The following is a 20,801-nucleotide window of genomic DNA, read 5'->3' on the forward strand; positions in this document are numbered from 1 at the left end:
GTTGTATATTAGATCCACAGAACATATTCATCTTAAAACTGAAGCTTTGTGGCCTTTGACCAGCATCTCCCCATTTCTCCACTCCTGGTTCCCTGGCAACTCTTCTTCTACTTTTGGTTTCTATGAGTTAAAAGTTTTTTTAGATTCCGCATATAACTGGGAACATACTGTATTCTGTTTTTCTCTGTCTTACTTCACTTAGCATAATGCCCTCACAGTCCATCCATGCTGTTGCAAATGGCAAGGTTTTATTCTCGTGGCTGAATAAATTCCAGTGTGTGTGTGTGTTTGTGTGTAATCTCTTCTCCATTCATCTGTTAACAGCCACTTACGTTGTTTCCGTATCTTGAATATTGTGAATAATGCAGCAATAAACATGGGAGTTCAGCTATCTCTTCAAGATTCTGATTTCATTTCTTTTGGATCTATACCCAGAAGTGGGATTGCTACTGTATAGTAGTTCTGTTTCCAGTTTTTTTTTTTTTTAAGATTTGTTTATTTATTTGACAGAGAGAGAGATCACAAGTAGAGGCAGGCAGAGCGGGGAAGCAGGCTCCGCGCTGAGCAGGGAGCCAGATGCAGGGCTCGATCCCGGGACCCTGAGATCATGACCTGAGCCGAAGGCAGAGGCTTTAACACACTGAGCCACCCAGGTGCCCCTGTTTCCAGTTTTTTGAGGAACTTCCATACTGTTGTCCATGGCGGCTGTACCAATTTCTATTCCCACCAGCAGTGTACAAGGTTGTCCCTCTTCTCCACATCCTTGAGGACTTGTTATCTCTTGTCTTTATCATAGTCATACTAACAGGTGTGAGTTGACATCTCCCTGATGACTGGTGATGATGAGCACTTTTTCATATACCTGCTGGTCACCTGTATGTCTTCTTTGGGGAGGGCCATTTTGACGGCCTTGGCCAGCAGAATATTGTGGAAGTGGTACAATGTGACTTACAAGGGTATGTCATAAAATGTCGTGAAGTTCTGCTTTGTTCGTTCACATGTGATGGAAGCAGAAGGAAACAGTCAGGAGACACTGCCCACATGCTTTGAAGATGGGGGAAGGGCCAGGAGGAATGGTAGGAATGCGGCTTCAGAAGCTGGATAAGGCAAAGAAAGGATTCTCTGCCAGAGCCTCCCAATGGAGCACCGCTCTGCTGAACCTGAATTGTGGCTCAGTTATTACTGATTTTGGACTTCTGGCCTCCAGAACCAAGAGAGAATAAAATTCTCTTGTGTTATGTTACCGAGTTTGTGGTAGTGCACAGCAGCAGCCCTAAGAGACAGAAACAAATGGCCAAAAGTAGGATGCTCCACATCACTAGACATGAGAGAAGTGAAACTTAATTCCAGAATGAAATACCACTACATACTTATTGGAATAGCTAATATTGAAAAAATAACCAACTAGTATGTATTGTATATTAATTTTAATGAGAAATGGAATATACAAATATATTTTCTTGTGTTTAAGTGAAGACTCTAGGAGGATATCCAAGAAATTAATCAGAGAGGTTATCTTTGGAATGGCAGTAGGTAAGATTGAGGTGGGTGGGGAAAAGTGGGAGTATTTAAACTGTATTCTTTTTATGTATTATTTGATTTTTGATTCTAAACATGTGACTATTTTCTATTTTTTTTTAAAAGATTCATTTATTTATTTGACAGATAGATCACAGTAGGCAGAGAGGGAGGCAGAGAGAGAGGGAGAAGGAGGCTCCCTGCTGAACAGAGAGCCCGATATAGGGCTCGATCCCAGAACCCTGGGATCATGACCTGAGCCGAAGGTAGAGGCTTAACCCACTGAACCACCCAGGAACCCCTTCTATTTTTTTAAAAGATATTTTTTAAAACTTTTTAAGATTTTATTTATTTAATTGACAGAGATCACAAGTGGGCACAGAGGCAGGCAGAGAGAGAGGAGGAAGCAGGCTCCCTGCTGAGCAGAGAGCCCCATGTGGGGCTCGATCCCAGGACCCTGGGATCATGACCTGAGCTGAAGGCGAGGCTTTAACCCACTGAGCCACCCAGGCACCCCTTTTTTTTCTTTTTTCTTTTCTTTTTTTTTTTTTTAAAGATATATTTTTTTAATTTTTAAAGATTTTATTTATTTAATTGACAGATCACAAATAGGCACAGAGGCAGGCAGAGAGGGAGGAGGAAGCAGGCTCCCTGCTGAGCAGAGAGCCCGACCCTTCTATTTTTTTTAAATGAAGACTTATGCAATAAAAATTTTGATTTCAGTGGATGTGAGTAAGGCCTCTTTACCAACAGGCTTCATCTTAGGAACCGTGTTGTTAAACTGGGATCACTAAGTTCTGCCACTGGTTATTCTGGTTCATCCCAGGTGATTAGTCTTATTTCACTGGAGATGAATCATTTTTATATTCCTAGAGGTGGGGGCTGGGGTTTGACTGGCTGCGGAGCATGGAGAGGAAGCCCGTCTATATGCACATTTAATTCAGCCTGGACCCTCAGTTTTGCCCTCCATGTGGAGGTGTGTGTTTGGTTTCTATCCCTTCTGGGGCTCTGCTGGGTGGACTATCTCGATCCGTATCCACAGCCCTTTCTATGTGTATTCCAGGCTGTGGTTTTCTCAGCTCTACTTCATCACTTAAAAGTCTGTTTACCTCCTAACTTTGGCATGAAGAAGAAAGAAAGATGGGCTTTCCCCCATCTTGAAAAGAAATCACTACATTTATTGGTTGTTTTCATTTCCGAACTGGTTTGTGAGCTCCTGGAAGGGAGGAAAGTTTATTATTTTAATATACCCCAAGTAGGTTAGTCACTGTCCAGTCAGATAATAGAGACCATACTAAAGATTTCAACAGAGAGAATTTAACATAGGGAATTGTTTCCACAGGTGTTGGAGGATAGAAAAAACAAAAGGGGGCCAAAAAGCTGCTACCAATCCTGGTCTTGGGGAGAAGACAAGGATGAGGTTGGGATTGTTGAAAGCTAGAACTTTCAGAGTAGGGGACCTGCAATGCTGGGGCTCAGGCCTCTGAGGAGTGGTTATGACCAGGTTGCAGCTAGTAACTCTAATGACTTGAGAGAGGTTGATTATGGGTGCCAGCAGTACTTCCGGTGGGAACTAGGTGATGCAGCTGGGACTAAGTGCCGTGGCAGGAACACTGACCAAAGGGAAGGAGAAAGTTGTTTGCTTGATCTGCCTTTCAGTTTCTCTCCAGTGCAAGACTTAACAGGAAGCCAGCTGGCAAAGGAGTCTGGGAAATGTATTTTTCAGAATCTTTGTCCCAGCATCACAAAACACAGTACAGAGTTGGATTTAGAGTTGGAGGATAATAGCTAAAAAAATGGCTCAAAGGGTACATATAACTTAAAAAAATGTTTTGTATAAATAAAATATTAAAAAAAAAATCTTTATAGTCCAGAAGCTTTCTTGCGAGTTCCAGGCTTGCACTTCTGTTTATCAGTCATCCCCTTTTGGGTGTCTCTGTGGATATCAAAAGCAAACACAGAAAATTAACGGCTAAGCATAAATTCATTTCCCCCATACTCACTGTATCTAAAAAGTACTCATGTCAATTTCAAATCGAATGGAAACAGAAGCAAAACACTGTTTTTCAGATGAAGAATATTTACCAAAACTGAATGAATCATGTTTTCATAAAAATTTGCCCTTCTGAGGCACCTTGGTGGTTTAGTGGGTTAAGCATCTGCCTTCAGCTCAGGTCATGATCTCAGGGTCCTGGGATCAAGTCCCACATTGGGCTCATTGCTCAGTGGGGAACCTGCTTCTTGCTCTCTCTCAGCTCCTCTCCCACAAATAAATAAAATCTTAAAAAAAAAAACAAACCCAAATTTGGCCTTCTTCCTGTAATCTTTCCTCATAAAGGACAACATTGCCCAGCTACTGAAGCCCAACTCTCACCAGTCATTCTCTGTGTCTTCCCACAACCTCCACATCCCAGACAGAGTCTGGTCACCTCTGCCTTGAAGGGTCTCTCGACTCCATGTTCTCTGTGTTGCTTCAGTCCCTGCCCTGATTGGTCCTGATGATATTTTCTGTGGACTAGTGCAATTACTCCTAAATTGGTCCCCAACTACTATCTTATCTTTCTTTACCCATTCATCTGTTGATGACCACAGTGATTTTAAAAAAACAAACACAAATCTCAAGTAAGTACTAGGGATGGAATGGACAGCATGATGAGTCTAGTTATCACTGCTGTGTGATATGTATATATAGAGGGAGTGAGTCCTAGGAGTTCTTATTGCGAGAAGAAGTTTTCCTCTCTTTTTTTCCTCTCCTTTCTTTTTATTGTATCTGTATGAGATGATGGATATTAACTTGTGATAATAATTTTACGATATATATATATATATATGTCAAACTTTTATGCTATACAACTGAAACTCATACAGTGATATGTGTCAACTATATCTCAAACTGGAAAAAAATGAATCTTACCAGATCAATGTCCAGGTTATATCATTTAGTAGAAAAGGTGTTAGTAATGTATAATATTTAAAGACCATTCTAAACTGGGAAGGGGAGAGCAGTGTTCACCAAATGTCACTGACAGAAGGTAGACAGAAGAGAGAGCTGTGCGTGCTCATGACCCTGTTTGAAATTACTGAATTCCTGTTTTGTGCAAGGGTTACAGGGTGGTATGGAGAAATAGAGGAAAAAGATTGATTTTGAGGTTTAGAAATTGAAAAGGTAAGATAAAAGGAACATGAGGTAAAGATTAGAAAGAGAAGAGAGAAAAATAAAATTAGAGTCATAACTTTTGTTTCTGTTGAGTTGGGAAGTAACAGAATTTTTGCATTAATGTGAAGGAAATCATTTTATAAATCCCAGAAGTGTCTCTAACAGTTCCCTAAAAAGATGTAAGGAAAGGAACCCCAATTGATATTGTAAGGGAGAGGAAAAAAACCAGGGAATGATGTGGTTCTTTTTTGAAGTTCAGGGGAAGACCAAAGAAAGTTATGAAAAATTTTTCAGAGGGTTTTTTTTTTTTTTTTTCCGGTTGGTTTACTATCAAGAGAGCCACCATCATTTTCGTGAGTCTGGAAAGGCATTTTCTGACATCTGCTAAATGATCCTGGAACAAGAGCAGTGCAGGCCTGGTGTGGCATAATGTGTGGTTTATGGATAAGGTTTGCTTTCTAAATGATTAAGTTTGGTATAGTCTCCATTTGAAAATAGGAGAATTAAAGATACCATAAGAAAAATAATGGAAAATTGACAGCTGATGAAAGACCGTGTACTCACATCTCTGTTAGAGCCCTGGATCAACTTGTTGAAAGACAACAGAGGCAAAGCAGGAAAATCTACCTTTTCAAGTGAGAGGAAGGGAAGACTTAGGGGAAGGAGGCTGTAAGTCTTCTCAAAGTTGTCTTCCACAGTGCTATAAGCATTTGAAGATCATGGTGATAGGAAGGATAAGAAAGTAGCTAATATAAAATTGCTATTTTATTGGGGTATGGGTAGAAATATTGCTGCTGAGAAGCTTCCTCAGTAATGCTGTGAGTTTAAATAGGTTATACAAGGTTAAAAACAAAGCCAAGAAAAGCATTTTTACAGTATAAATATGTAGTAGAGTTAATAAAAAAGCCCTGTGTGATTTATAGGAAAAATCTAAAGGTATCTCTGAACTTCATTTTCCTAGATGGCTTATACCAAATTGCGTTGTACGTCCACCTATGTATGGTTAGGGGAGGGGGGACGTGCTTCACACAGAATCACCTGACCTGGTCACCTCAGAGGAAAATGTTTTTGTAATTCATCCACCCAGAGGGGGTGCTTTTCCCTAATTTATTCAAAGTCCTGTGCAGAGTTAGCATAAAGGAAGACCAGGAGTCATCCTTGGATAGGTGTCATAAAACATGGGTCTAGAAACACATAGAGCCAAGTTTAAGTACTTCCTGCATTACTAACAGTGAGTGTGGCCTTGCCTTCTCTGCCCTGATTTCCTCATCCACAGAAGCCCCAAGACTACCTCACAGTATTTCTGGGAACACTAAAGATGATAACATGTGGAAGTGTTTTGTGAACTGTAAAATAGAATTCAGTCTTCATTTGGAGAACACATATTGAGCACTGTGGTATGCAAGGTACTTTGTTAAGTTTTGCAGATACAGAGCTGAAAGACCTTGCCTTTGGGGAGCTAACAACCTATGGGCATAGCAGATGGACCCATACTTATAATGCATTGTGATCTGGAAGGTCAAAATTGCTATGGACTTAGGGGACTGAGGGACCCTCCTGGTGTAAAATCGCTGGACCCCTTGTGCTCCTCATTACAAGTTTACGCAATTAGATAACCTCAGCTCCGGACTACTATGTATATCTGAATAGGAAAATGGATACACAGGTGGAGGGCCAACTCCAGCACAAGTTACCTTGTGCAAATTAGAAAACTCCTCTTGACAGATAACATTGCAAAATGTGCCTCTCCACTCTTCTGCCAAGACCAGTCAGAAAGTAAGAGGGCAGGATTGGAGCAGTCTGTCACAGTGGACCCCACCCTGGGACTCTGTGGAGCATAGCTGGAATCATTAAACATGGTGGCTTCCTAGGGGTAGGTTTTTGTAAGTCTTGCTTTTGAAGACTACAGTTAAAAAACAAAACAGGATAGAGCACATGCAACCATATGTGCATGCAATTTAGGGGATGGTTTTAATTTTGTGAACTTTGCTTCCATAGACAGACAGAAGTGCATCCTGTGAGGAATGGGAGCACTTTGTAGTAACTGGGGTGGCTACTTGACAGCTTTCCCATGTGAGCTTGAACAGATTTTGAAGAGATGGGTCAGACCTTAGCCAGGAAGACAGAAACCTCTCTGAGTGGTTAGAGAAGTTGAATGCAGGACTTGGTTACATAGGTAATGGAATTACCAAGAAGTCAAATGGGGTGGTGAGCCAATCCTGATATTAGCAATAGTAGCAAGCTAATGTCACTTTTGGGCCAGGGTAACAGAGGAAAGCGTTAGTGTTATTGGAGCCTGGAGACCAGGCACGCTATGGAAAAATGCAGCCATGGTAGCCTGGCTGGTCTAAGCTGACACTGTGGAGGGAGAAAATGAGCTCTTGTTGGATATGCTGCTGAAGATGGACAAGGAGGGGAAATACCCTAGGTTCTCTTTTCCTCCAGGTCTCCAAACTCCCTCCTGTACCCTCTCCGGCTGATTGCAGATCTTCCAACTACAGGGGAATCTTGGAAAGGTAGCCTTGGGAATGTAGCCTGTGGGCTCAGCCCTCTTGCTGTACAGAGCAGGCTAGGGAACAGGAGAGGTTCTCTCAGAGCTCACAGGTTCAAGCTTGGTATAATGAAAGACAAGAAAATATGAGACTGAACTGACTAACCAAGAACTATACAAAGTTCTGTTTTAAAAAGTTGTTTAGAAAGGAGCATAGAGGAAGAGGGTGTAGATTTTCAGTTAAAGTATACCAATGAATATACAGTGACCAGTTAAACATCAAAATGTGGAGAATGGCAAGTAAAAGGAATATAAACATTGAAAACATGGAAATTTTCATTTTATATTATTTAGACCTGGGGCTATCTTATATTATTGAAGAATACACATTTCCCAGAGGAGAACGTTCTCCCCTTCATTTTGTAACAGGTGTCAGCTATGTGAGGAACAGTGGGGTGACAGACTCTGATGGTCCCATTCTATCACAGCCCAGGTCAACCTCTGATGAGCTGTGACAATAGCACCTGCCCGAGACGCTCCCTCTAGTTCAAGGGAAGGAATGGTCCCTGGCGTCCCTCAAAAACTGCCTGTCACCCCTGGTACGAGCCCTTCTGGCTTTTAGTTGTCCTGGATGCTCAGGTGAAATGAGGTTATTCTAGTTTGTGAATCTGGATACCTGATGCCGACATCAACAATTCCGCTCTTTGGGGATACTCTTTAGAGTATCCTCTTCGGTTCTTTCTCATGTAAGCAGCCTCTAGGCCATGCTGTCCAATCGAATTTTCTGTGAGGATGGACATGTTCTATGTCTGTGTTTTCTAATAGGTAGCCACTAGCCTACCCGAGTACTTGAAATATGGCTAGTAGAACTGAGGAACTGAATTGTAAATTGTTTAATTTTAATTATTCATAATTTAAATTTAATCTTTACATGAGGCTAGTGGCTACCATGTTGGCAGTGTATGTTTATGGAATTGAGACTGAGCTTTTGGATAACTCACTAGCTTATTCCACAAGAGGGAACAGTCTTTCCTTTGCTTTCCAGGCAATCAGAAGAATTAAGCTAATTAACTCAGACCATCAAGATAGACTGAAATTTCCCTGTAGCCTAAGATGTTGTTTGTAGTTCCGTTGTTTGTGTGCCCAGTGCCACATGCATCCAAAGAGATTCCAAATCTGTCTTCCTGATAAGTCAGGGGAGACAAAAACTTGTGGAAAAGTTTCTTGGCCAATGTGAATCTAGGAAGAGAGGGCCTAAGGCAGCACTTCAGTTGTTCATGACCACAGAGTGCATCTGAGAGCTGTCCCCCACTCCTCCCAAGGAGGCATCTGTGACATCTCTCAGAGGATGCCACCAGAGAACATTGCCAAAACCAAAACAATGACAAAAAGAACAAAATCAGGATGAACTCCATCCCAGAGAATGCCAGTGGAAGACAGAGTGTGACTGGACCAGGAGCCTTCTTGCCGTACAAAATTATGACTCCTCATGATGGTGCATGGACTAAATTTTACCCCTCCTTTTAAAAAAGATTTTATTTATTTATTTGACGGACAGAGATCACAAGTAGGCAGAGAGCCAGGCAGAGAGAGAGGAGGGAAGCAGGTTCCCTGCTGAGCAGAGAGCCCAATGCAGGGCTCGATCCCAGGTCAGATCATGACCTGAGCTGAAGGCAGAGGCTTAACCCACTGAGCCACCCAGGCACCCTTAAATTTTACCCCTTTAATGAAGAATTCAAGGACAAAAATCCTGAATTGACTGAGTTCAAATCTACTTTGAGAAAACACAAAGTGGCTGAAGTTACTCCCCAGAAAATAATAGGATTCTATCATATGTGTATCTCAGGTGTAGTCCACGTGACATAAAAAGCATTAAAGCAACAACAAGATGAACTCCCATCAGTGCATCATCGCCACACAGTGTAGTCTGCAGTGTAGGCTGGTGCCCAGGAAGGAGGTACTGCTCTGTGAGCCAGTGTGGAAGAATTTCCAGGCTAGTGCACAGAGGAAGCAAGTCACAGAAAGACATATACAAACATTATGTACGATAATAAACTGGCAAAATGGGGTAGTACTTGTCTTAGGGATACATATGTAAGTGGTAGGAACTGTAACACAAGTAGAAGAATAGGAAAGTCAAGATAGGAATTACCTCTGGGAGTTGAGGAGGAGGATGGACTCAAGGGGGCGCCTGTGGTCATGGAAATGTTCTTTTCCTCAAGCTGTGTGGGAGGCACAAAGTTGTTTACTTTTGTTATTGCTATTATTAAAATCTACAAGGCTAAGGGAAAAGTTTATGTACAATGGGATGTTATTTCTAGATAGTTTTACATTAGACAGAAGGAGGAAAAAGTCATATAGAACCGGCTATTGTTTCTAGATTCTTATCAAAGTTATAAACTGTATCCCAAGGGGCACCTTGTTGGCTCAGTCGGTGGAACATGCGACTCTTGATCTCAAGGTTGTGAGTTCGAGCCCTACACTGGGTGTGGAGCCTACTTCAAAAAAGGTACCCCAAATTCAGGGTAGTGGTTAACTCAGGAAAGAGAAGGAAAAGCATTAAGCAGGGCTCTCGGGTGCTTGAGTTTCAGCAGTCGTTTTCATTTTTTACTTCTGTAGCTGAGTGGTGTCTGTTACATTTTTATATGCCTAAGATGTTTCACCAAAACTATGAAAAGCATAAGCCCGTGTGGCTTCATTAGAGAATCTGCAGGGAATGCAGGCTCCAAAGAGCAGACGGACCGGAGAAGAAAGCACACGGGGAGAGGCTGAGGCCAGGTTCTCTCTAGGCTCATTACAGTGAATGCTAGAGATGGAAGGAAGTGGGTAGAAAACCTGTGTGCAGAGCAAAGTACACGACAGGGAAGCATTAGGCCTGTTGGCTGAGGATAATCTCGTGTTAACAGCGGGCTGTGAGAAAGCGGAGGGTCCCATGATTTCATTCAGTCATTCACTCACCCCAACTTTATCGACCGTTTCTATTGGAAGGCTTCATTCTGCTCATCTCCTGTTTTGTGCACCTTCTTCAACAAGTGGAGAATGAACTGGAAGGGATTGGAAAATTCCCAAAATAATCTGTGTCAAGTAGGTAAGGGGTTAAGAGACTACTTAGCATGTTGCATTTTTGTTTGCTTGCTTATTTTTGAGAGGTAACTTAGGACAGGAGTTAATGTGTTCTGGAACCAGATTACCTTGTTCAGATTCCAACTCCGTTGATTGTTGGCTGTGTGTTCTAAGCCAACTGCTTGACCTCTCTCTGTCTTAATTCCATGGTCTGCAAAACATGAATGGCAGTATCTACCTCATGGGGGTATGAGGATTAAATGAATTAATGCATGTAAAGACCTCAGAACACATGCCATAAAAGGGTTTCCTAATTTATTCTCGTTAAGTTTTTTTTTTTTCTCGAGTTTCTAAGGCTAAATTAATTACTATCTTAGAAAGTGTCAGAAATTGTCATACTAATTATTTACTCAGGAAGAAAGAAATGGGTCAAGTGTGGTGGTACTGGGACAGGGCAAGATAATCAGGTATCCAGGTAGAGGGTTAGACTAGAGATAAAAATTTAAGAGCCGTTAGTATGCAGATTTCAGCAGCTGATCTTAAAGTAGATCTTAAAATCTGCCAGGTGATGCTGGATATCCCTCATTATGAATAAAAACTGTCCCCACTGCTATTCAATTGAGAAGTTTTATCCTTGCTTTATCGCTCGCATTTGCTTTCCTCGTAGAATGGCGTTAGTCTGGGGTTCTATCTTTTTTTGGTGTAGTCCATTTTCATGATGACGTGAATGGACTGTGCTAGACATCAAGGAGGGAGGAGATAATAGTTTGTCATCTGAAAGAACAATAATAGTTTTTAGTAGCACACATGAGACCAAATAACACACTTTGGAAAAGGGATGCAAGTTCATTTTGAAAAAGAAAAATAAACACAAAATCCTGTGGGATTTAATTCTGACTCATAACAAAAAATTTTATGGGCCTTCAGCCATTTAGTTCTCTGCTTTATTTGCCGACAATGCCCAGAAAGCTTATATTTCTGTTACTTTATATATATGTCTTCAGGTTTGCCTCTTTTAGTAACTAGGGAGCCAAAAATAGTATTTTTGAGGTGCTTCTACACAGCATTTCTTATATCTGGGATATTTTAATGTCACTGAAATGTATTTAAATTCTAGATGCATGTGTTACTATGTGGAGAGTCATTTAAAGGAATGGAAGTTGATGTTTTGCTTGGGAGGCCTTGCCAGTTATGGTCTGTGTCAGAGGCCTGAACTTTGTTATTCATGCTCTTTAGGAATATGACCAGCTTTGTTCTAGGCCTTAACACTAAGGTTTGAAAATTAAATTTCTAGAGAAAAATTATCCTTGGATAACTTTGGAGAATGGCTAAACTTTTCATCCTATGTATTTGATTATTATCAAGTGTCTAATTTGTGCCAGTCGTATTGATTCTGAAGATGCTGGCTCTCATGACAGACTTTTTTTCAGAACACTTCATTAAGGTTCTAATTTGGTTGGTTTCCTGTGTCACTGTGTTCATTGTCATTGACTTTCTCTTTATGCTTATTGATCCCTTGGACTACATATGCTTTTCCCCATAGTTGTCATTCTGAAGTGGTTTTCTTCTCATAAGGAACGCCAGGTCACTGTCTCTGGAGTGTTAAATAACTTTGGGGATGTCTCATCTTATTTTGCTTGGCTTATTTATCATGTGTCTTAATTTTGAAAGCAAGAAATCTCAATATCCATCTTAGTGTGTGGTCTCAAGTTTGGAAGGAATTGCTTGCCAGGACTTTTAGAATTATTAGGAGCTCCTTGGATCATTTAGCTACTTAACATAATGGAAAAATGGCCCCAAACTCTCTCTGAATTTGCAGTTAATTTATACGACAAATGAAGGATCTACTGAGAGAGCATTTTACTACGTGGTGATAATTTAGCTTTTTAAGATTGTGTTAAAAGAGAAATCACTAACCACAGGAATAGCGGCAATGTTTCTGCCATAACGGACATTTCTGATGAATTCTTTGGGCAACGAACCCTTTGGGCCGGTCCGCGTGAGCAATAAAAAGGCAGAGGGAGGTGATGGAGGCAGTTTCTCTTTTTTGACTGTCAGTTTTTACCAGTCATATTTTTTCATTTTTCTGAGGCGCAAATTAGGAGCTGCGGAAATGGCTAGGGAAAACTTTGAAAGGATTAAATACTCTCTACATAGCTATTAGAATAAAAATTCCACCTGCATGTTATAGAATTAAGTGGATCTGAGGATCGTATTGCGCTTAGTATTCCTTCAGTCGTTCTTTTCTTACAATAACTTCCTCCAGGGAAGACTTAGTGACAGAGCTTGTCCAGAAAGCAGCAGCAGACTCTGATTTTCTTCCCAGTAGACGATGATTTTGGAACAGGGAGATTTAGTTTCCTTTTGAATTGTGTACACAGTTCTCCGAGAATGCCAAAGTGAACATTTTCATCTCTGTTTTCCTTCTGATTTCAGGGCACGCAATAATTTGCCTTCCACAGCTACATATGGTTAAAGGCTCTCTTCTTTCCCTTAGCATCTTTCTTAAATTCTTTGTTTGGGTTCATCTTAAGCCAGATTTGAATAGGGATTCACTGTTTTGCAACTGGTGGCTGGGGAAGCTGCAGGCTCTGTTGCTTTCGTGTTAAACAGTGTCTAAATTTGGGGATGCCTGGGTGGTTCAGTCAGTTAAGCATCTGACTTCAGCTCAGGTCATGACCTCAGAGTCCCACATTGCTCAGTGGGGATTCACTTCTCTCTCTGCCCCTCCCCCCGCTCATACTCTTTCTCTCTCAAATAAATAAATAAAATCTTAAAAAAAACAAAACAAAACTATAGCTTCTGGAGCCCTTCTAGTCTCACCTTTGTCCCCCAAATCACATTAACTCTATGCCGCATTGCCCCTATGCTGTAATGGGGTTTTCAGAAACCCAGAAAGATGCAGTTGTAGCATAAATTGACAATAGATTTGGGAATCAGAAGACAGGTGGTGAAGATGCAACTCTACTTCCAAGTGACCTTGGACCTTTTAGTCAAGTGATTCTGCTTGTCTCCAAGGGGAGTGTTCTCCCTACAAAGAACCCCTAGCTGTTACAGTCCAGAGTTTCACAAGCATCTCTCTGACTTGTGGGTTAGAAAATCTGATTTGTCTTTACTATTCTCTTGTGAAGAGCTTGATAGAAATTACTGGCCACTGTTATTTGTCAAGAAAATCATGACTTCAGTCCCCAAAAACACTTACTGCTGAGTGAATGGAATGATTGTTTTCTAAATTTGAAATTCTTTTGACCCTGTAGATTGTTATTATGATAACTTCATTTTATAAATCAAGGGGCAAAAAGGACTTAGGACTCCTTGATACCTTGTAAATTCAAAACAGTAGCTTCTAGGATGCCTGGGTGGCTCAGTCGTTAAGCATCTGCCTTCGGCTCAGGTCATGATCCCAGGGTCCTGGGATCGAGGCCCACATTAGGTTTTCTGCTAGGCAGGAAGCCTGCTTCTCCCTCTCCCACTCCCCCTGCTTGTGTTCCTTCTTTTGTTGTGTCTTTCTCTGCCAAATAAATAAATAAATAAATAAATCTTTAAAAGAAGAACAGTAGCTTCTAAACCTTTTTTTTTAATGATTTTATTTATTTATTTATATGAGAGAGAGAGAGAAAGTGTGCGTGTGTGTGTGTGTGTGTGTGTGTGTGAGTGACCGGGGGAAGGGTAGACAGAGAGTGAGCTTAAAGATCTTAAGCAGCCTCCTCTGAGCTGAAGGCAGAGTCTGATGCAGGTCTCAGTCCCACGACCCTGAGATCATGACTCAGGCTGAAACCACCCAGGTGTCCCTCTAAACTTTCTTGATTAATACATACTCTACTAAGAGTGCTATATGTAAAAATTGATATTCCAAAGAATGAGGCAAAAAATATAAATGGCCTTTCTTATATTTTCTTCTTTTCTTTATCCCATGAATGAGTTGTTTGGTTTATTCCCTGGATTATGTGCAGTCATCACTGGAAATTGCTGTTCTAAAGAACAAAAAAATATATCAATAGCAGACTTATTGAACAAGAATGTATGAAATCTTGTCACGTGTTCTGTAACTCATTTTCTCTGGTCCTAATCAAATGCTGATTTCCAAGAGCACGTGTTAAGAATTAGAGTTTTGGGTCATGCTTCATTCTAAAAAGAGAGTTGATACAGTGAAGTAACAGTGGGAAGATTAAAGATACAATACTAAACAATTATGAGGTACTTTAATAATGTGCAGCATATAGACAGAATCCCTGTGCATGAGACTGTAGGCTGACAACAATTGTGAGGTTCTAACACTTTCTCGCAGGAACTGTTTTAATGACTTCCATATATACATGAAAGAAAATATCCAGGAGGACATGGAGAAAATTAAAATTTTGTGGAGAATGAAAGCAAGCCTAGAGATAATTTCTAACCATATGCATAGGATATTTATAGCCTCATTGTCTTATTCATTCTTATCACAGCTCTGTGAAATAAGCATTATTAGCCCAGTTTTTTTTTTTTTTTTTAAGATTTTATTTATCAGAGAGAGAGAGCACACACACACAAGCAGGCAGAGTGGCAGGCAGAGGCAGAGAGAGAAGCAGGCTCTCTGCCAACCAAGGAGCCCGATGCAGAGCTCGATCCCGGGAGCAGGACCCGAGCCGAAGGCAGCGGCTTAACCGACTGAGCCACCCAGGCATCTCTAGCCCAGTTTTTTGGTAAGAAAAACAAAGTTCAGACCAAGTGACCTGCCCAAGATCACTTATTTGGTGAAGGTGGCATTGGAACTCAGAGCCACCCCTGCTGGTGTCCTCACTATCTGCCGTATACCTGGGTAAGTGCTTGTCATTCCTGAAGTGAAAATTGATGAGGAGAAATGCTCCTAAAGTGGGTATCCACCTGCATATAGAGGTAAACTGAGGTAAGAGGGTGCTATTTGCGAATAGCAAAGGAATTGTGATTCAGGGCACAACCTGTAGCACGCTAGAGGCAAGTTCTGAGGGTTTGGGGCAGGCCATATGTATGGGCAGGAGTGCAGAAGGGGGACTTTAGCGGGAGTCCAAGTAACAAGTCCATTGGTTGGAGGATGGGGAGGAGTTCTTGGTGACTTGTTATTGGTTGAGTGATGTGTTTTGGTTGGCTGTAAATTAGGCATTTATGGGAAACTAGTTTCTCAGTCCTTGAGTTGGTTTTCCTGAGGACACGTTTGAGATTCTCCTTTTCTATCCTCAGTTCTGTTTTAAATTGAATTCTTTTCACTTGAGGAGTTAGACACTGCTTTCCTACAAAGGACCAAGGCTAGCAGCATGGTTAAGGTTCATGGAAAAGGCAGTGAAAGACAAATTGGAGTCAAAGCAAATTAGAAGATGCAGGTAAAAACGTATGAAAGATTCAGAAAAACTTCGCATAAACATATAATATATTAACCCTATGTTGGCAAGAGATATTAACCATGTTTTGAAAACTTCTTTCCCCCCAATTCTAGGTAAAAATGTTAATTATTTGAAAGAGCACATTAATGAAGCTTAATGATCTGAACAGGTGGGAGAGGGAAAAGGGCAGGGAAGAGGAGATGGAGGTGATGACAATTTTCTTTAGATCAATTGCCTTCTTTGAGATGGGGGGGCTACGTCTTAAGAAACTCATATATATTTCAGTTGAAGCTTTTAATATTGTTGGAACTCCGTTATTTGTAGAAGATGGGAACAAGCCATATACTTGGACTTTTCTTTGCTATTTTTCATTTGTTCTTTTTTTTTTTTTGAAAAGATTTGTTTATTAGAGAGAGAGAGTGGGGGAAAGGGCAGAGGGAGAGAATCTTCAAGTAGACTCCCCACTGAGAGCAGATTCCCAACTCGGGGTTCAATCTTGCAACCCATAAGATCATGACCTGAGCCCAAACCAAGAGTCAGACGCTTATTTGACTCCTCCACCCTGGGCCCCCTCATTTATTTATTCTTTAATCTCCACATTTCACTTGCATTTTCTTCCTCTCACCCACAAGCACCCACTCTTATTACAGTCTGTATAAATTGCTTCCTGTATACCAGGAAGTTTTTCAACATGGTCAATATATATCCTGTTTCTGTCTGTATACTCAGAAAATAGCCATGGTTTTGCATACATTGTCCCAAACGTTTTATGTAAAAAAATCAAGTTCCAGAAAAGTTTGAAGAATTGTGCAATGAGCACCATCTGGATTTTACATTTTTCTGTATTTACTTCATATGTATTCATTCTTTTTCCACTCCTCTATCCATATTCAAATCTCATTAATAACATGCATGCTGAAGTATTAGAAGAGCACTGATACCTGCAATTTACTTTAAAATGCATCAAGAAGGGGCGCCTGGGTGGCTCAGTGGGTTAAAGCCTCTGCCTTAGGCTCAGGTCACGATCTCAGGGTCCTGGGATCGAGCCCCGCATCGAGCTCTCTGCTCTGCAGGGAGCCTGCTTCCTCTCTCTCTGCCTGCCTCTCTGCCTACTTGTGATCTCTGTCTGTCAAATAAATAAATAAAATCTTTAAAAAAATGCATTAAGAAATTAAGATTAGTGATGTACTAGTGATGTATTTAGTGATGTACTAGTGATGTATTTATTTATTTATTTTTTAAAGATTTTATTTATTTATTTGACAGAGAGAGATCGATCACAAGTAGGCAGAGAGACAGGCAGAGAGAGAGAGGGGGAAGCAGGCTCCCTGCCGAGCAGAGAGCCCGATGCGTGGCCTGATCCCAGGATCCTGAGATCATGACCTGAGCCTAAGGCAGAGGCTTAACCCACTGAGCCACCCAGGTGCCCCAGTGATGTATTTCTTTACAGTTTAGTTAAAATTTAACACACAGAAATGATTGACTTTTAAGGATAGTATTCTGAGTTTTGACAGCTGACATATGCATTGTTAATTTACGTGGATGTTAGTGTGTTCCATAGCTGTTTCTTTCGCCTTTCTTACCAGCAAAAGAGGCGCTTTTAGGACGTGTCTCTGCTGCTGTGGTTCAGCTGGCCAGTTGCTGACTGTGCCAACTTGCAGGGTAGGAGTGACTATTCGAGGTCGTCCGTTTGGAATACTCAGTGGAATGCCCTTCTAAGGCTCTAGATGATTGTGAGCTTTTGCTATTCATTCCACATTTAATAAGTAGCTATTCAGTGTCTGCAGTGTGATGGGCATTGGATTTATTGTGGCGAACCTTCTTCTGCTGTCAGTACTCAGAGCTTTTTGATGAGAAAGTTGTTTAACCATAGCTCTCTTTCAAGAGTAAATTCTGCGTTTCTTATCACACCGAAGTCTAACTGAAGTTCCTTGAAATACGCAAAAGGAACACTGAAAATGAATTAACTGGGGCACCTGGGTGGCTCAGGGGGTTAAGCCTCTGCCTTTGGTTCAGGTCATGATCTCAGGGTCTTGGGATAGAGCCCCACATCAGGCTCTCTGCTTGGCGGGGGCCTGCTTCCCCCTTTCTCTCTGCCTGCCTCTCTGCCTACTTGTGATCTCTCTCTCTCTTTCTCTGTCAAATAAATAAAAATCTTAAAAAAATGCATTAATTGGTTCAAATTAAAGATGACTTTGGAAACCTGCTGTGGAAGTGTATGCTAGTTTGTGTCTAAATGAGGTAATGAAGCAGCTCATACTTACTGGACACTTTGTCCATAGTAACCACTCTGCTGGGCATCTTACACCTCATTTCGTTACTACAACAACCCTGTGAGGTAGGTACTATTTCCTTCATTTTACAGATGAAGAAAACTCGGGTCAGGGTGCTTCATACATTGGCCAGGAGCATGTAGAGGGAAGGGCAGAGTGGAATTTGGATTTACATCCCTTTCTCTCTAGAGCTGGGGCCATGAGCATTTATTATACTGCTCATCAGAGGAGAAAAAAGGGCTCCAGTGAGTGGCGAGTATTTTGACCTAATGAGTCATGGTAGATTGCTGTTTTTGATTCTGTGGAAATTCTGTTGTTTCAGTGCCCATCTAGACCCACAAGACCTCAGGACAGAGTATGGCGTGGGTATTGCCGCTTCCCTGTGCACTTTGTATGGGGCTGCATATTACCGCATTTTCTGGTGGTCTGTATTTTCTGGGCCTTGATTCTAGCACACTCAGGTAGGAAAGGCCAGCAGAACTAAAATGATGGTGACCTCTTCAGCTTCTGAAGAGGGCAGGTTAGAATGAGGGGCAGAAAAGAAGGCTGACTGAGGAGGAGAGAGTTCCCAGCAGTTGCTGGATACAGTTGCAGGGGTCCCTGTCTGGAATTGCTCCCTGTGTTTCTGAGTGGGAGATGGGCTGTCCTCACAGACGATCATGGAGGGGCTTTCAGTGCTCAGTGATTTGGGAGTGCTCTGAAATTTATTTTTATTTTTTTTTAAAGATTTATTTATTTATTTGACAGAGAGAGATATCACAAGTAGGCAGAGAGGCAGGCAGAGAGAGAGAGGGGGAAGCAGGCTCCCCGCTGAGCAGAGAGCCCGATGCGGGACTCGATCCCAGGACCCTGAGATCATGACCTGAGCCAAAGGCAGCGGCTTAACCCACTGAGCCACCCAGGCGCCCCATGGAGTGCTCTGAAATTTAATATGCAGGTCAGAAACGATAAACATTCTACAGTGCCTGAGTCAGGCTTACCCAGAGAGGAATGATCTTTCCTCAAATGCCAGTTCTACTCCTGTTGGAATGAGGAATGGGAGAAAGCATGAGGAAAGCTGGGAAGGGTTCTGGGAGGAAACCAGATATATCTTTACTCTGTTTTTTTCATATGATCACAGTGTGCTTCTGTGTATATGTGAGGAGAGAGGGAGGGAGAGATCTTGGAGAGTCTTGTGTTATATGACAAAATTATTGAATTCTCTCATACATGTTGACATTGATGAGACCAGCTAATGATGTGAAAATTGCTTATGATGAATTGTTCTTTTAATGCACTGCCAGAATTTGTTATCATTTAAAAATGTGTGCATCTTTATTTATAAATACAATTTGCCTATGGTTTTCTTTTTCTGAATTATATTCATTGTGTTAACATGGTAACACATAAAATAAAATTAATTCTTTGGTTGAGAATAGATAAATTAGGAATTATTTGTACCTTAAAAGTTAGGTATAATTCAGCTGTTATATTATCTAGTTGTCCTTCTAAAAACAGGACTTTTACTTTTACTTTGCTATCCAGTGTTTTTTGTGATTATTAATCTGAGTTTTCTATCTACTACTTGGTCAAATGTAATTTTTATTTTGGTTGAAAATCAGTATTTCTCTAAATTTTCATATTTATCACTGTCTTAGCTTTGGATGCTTAGAACACAGAGGCTGAAGCAAGACTTTAGAGCTGTTTTATTGGGAGTTGCAATCCTGGGACAGATTGGGAAAGAGAGGGAAAAGGGAGCCAGGGAAGGATGGGAAGCAAATGCAAGTTGGTGCATGACCAAGATGCCCAAGTGGTTCCTGAAGGGTGAAGGGCATCTCCAAACAGGTTGTATGGAAAATATGTTTTGGAATAGTCTATTGGAGAGAGGAGGAGAGGTGGATTTATCTGCCGACTTCCTCCCATCTCCTTTCTCTCATTGGTCAGTGCTTGCCCCATTGGGAGTTTACTCCCTGCCCTTCCAGCCTACGTCACCTGGTCTCTTTGCTGTGGAAGCTGGATCCCACTCTCATGCAGTGCTCATGATTCGAAGTCCTGTGGTTTCTGTCATTATGGGAAGGGGTAAGGGAGGCCATGTTTCCAGATCCTGGCCCTCACCTCAGGAGAAAATGAGAAGATCAGGGAAGCCTGCAGCTGAGGTGGTGGTGGGGGCAGTGGCAGCTGTGTGGCTGAGGGCTCCAGGAGACAGGTGCTATCTTGAGAATCTGAGGTGACCCTTGAAATGTGTCTGGAACAATTTCCATGGATTTACATATATATTCTTTAATGATTTTTAAATCACTTAAAAAAAATCTATGGTTTTATTAAAATAAAAAATGTCTGTGGTTATCACCTTTTTAATCTTAAGGTTGTATATTCTTGTTTTTTTCTTTTTCTCCATTAATCAGGCTTGCCAGGGTTTATGTATTTTAAAGATTTTTTTTTTTAAGATTTTATTTATTTATTTGACAGAGAAAGAGAGATCACAAGTAGACAGTGTTGGGTCCGTAATCAAAGGAACGAGACTGAGATAAAATGAAAGTTTCTATTTCATTAATTTCTGCTCTGATCTTTATGATTTCTCTTCTCCTGCTGGGTTTAGGCTTTCTTTGTTGTTCTTTCTCCAGCTCCTTTAGGTGTAGGGTTAGGTTGTGTATTTGAGACCTTTCTTGTTTCTTGAGAAAGGCTTGTACTGCTATATATTTTCCTCTCAGGACTGCCTTTGTTGTGTCCCACAGATTTTGAACCGTTGTGTTTTCATTATCATTTGTTTCCATGAATTTTTTCAATTCTTCTTTAATTTCCTGGTTGACCCATTCATTTTTTTTAGAAGGATGCTGTTTAGTCTCCATGTATTTGCATTCTTTCCAAATTTCCTCTTGTGATTGAGTTCTAGCTTCAGAGCATTGTGGTCTGAAAATATGCAGGGAATGATCCCAGTCTTTTGATACCGGTTGAGACCTGATTTATGACCCAGGATGTGG

This window comes from Martes martes (assembly GCF_963455335.1).
Source record: "Martes martes genome assembly, chromosome: 8".
Lineage (NCBI taxonomy): Eukaryota > Metazoa > Chordata > Mammalia > Carnivora > Mustelidae > Martes > Martes martes.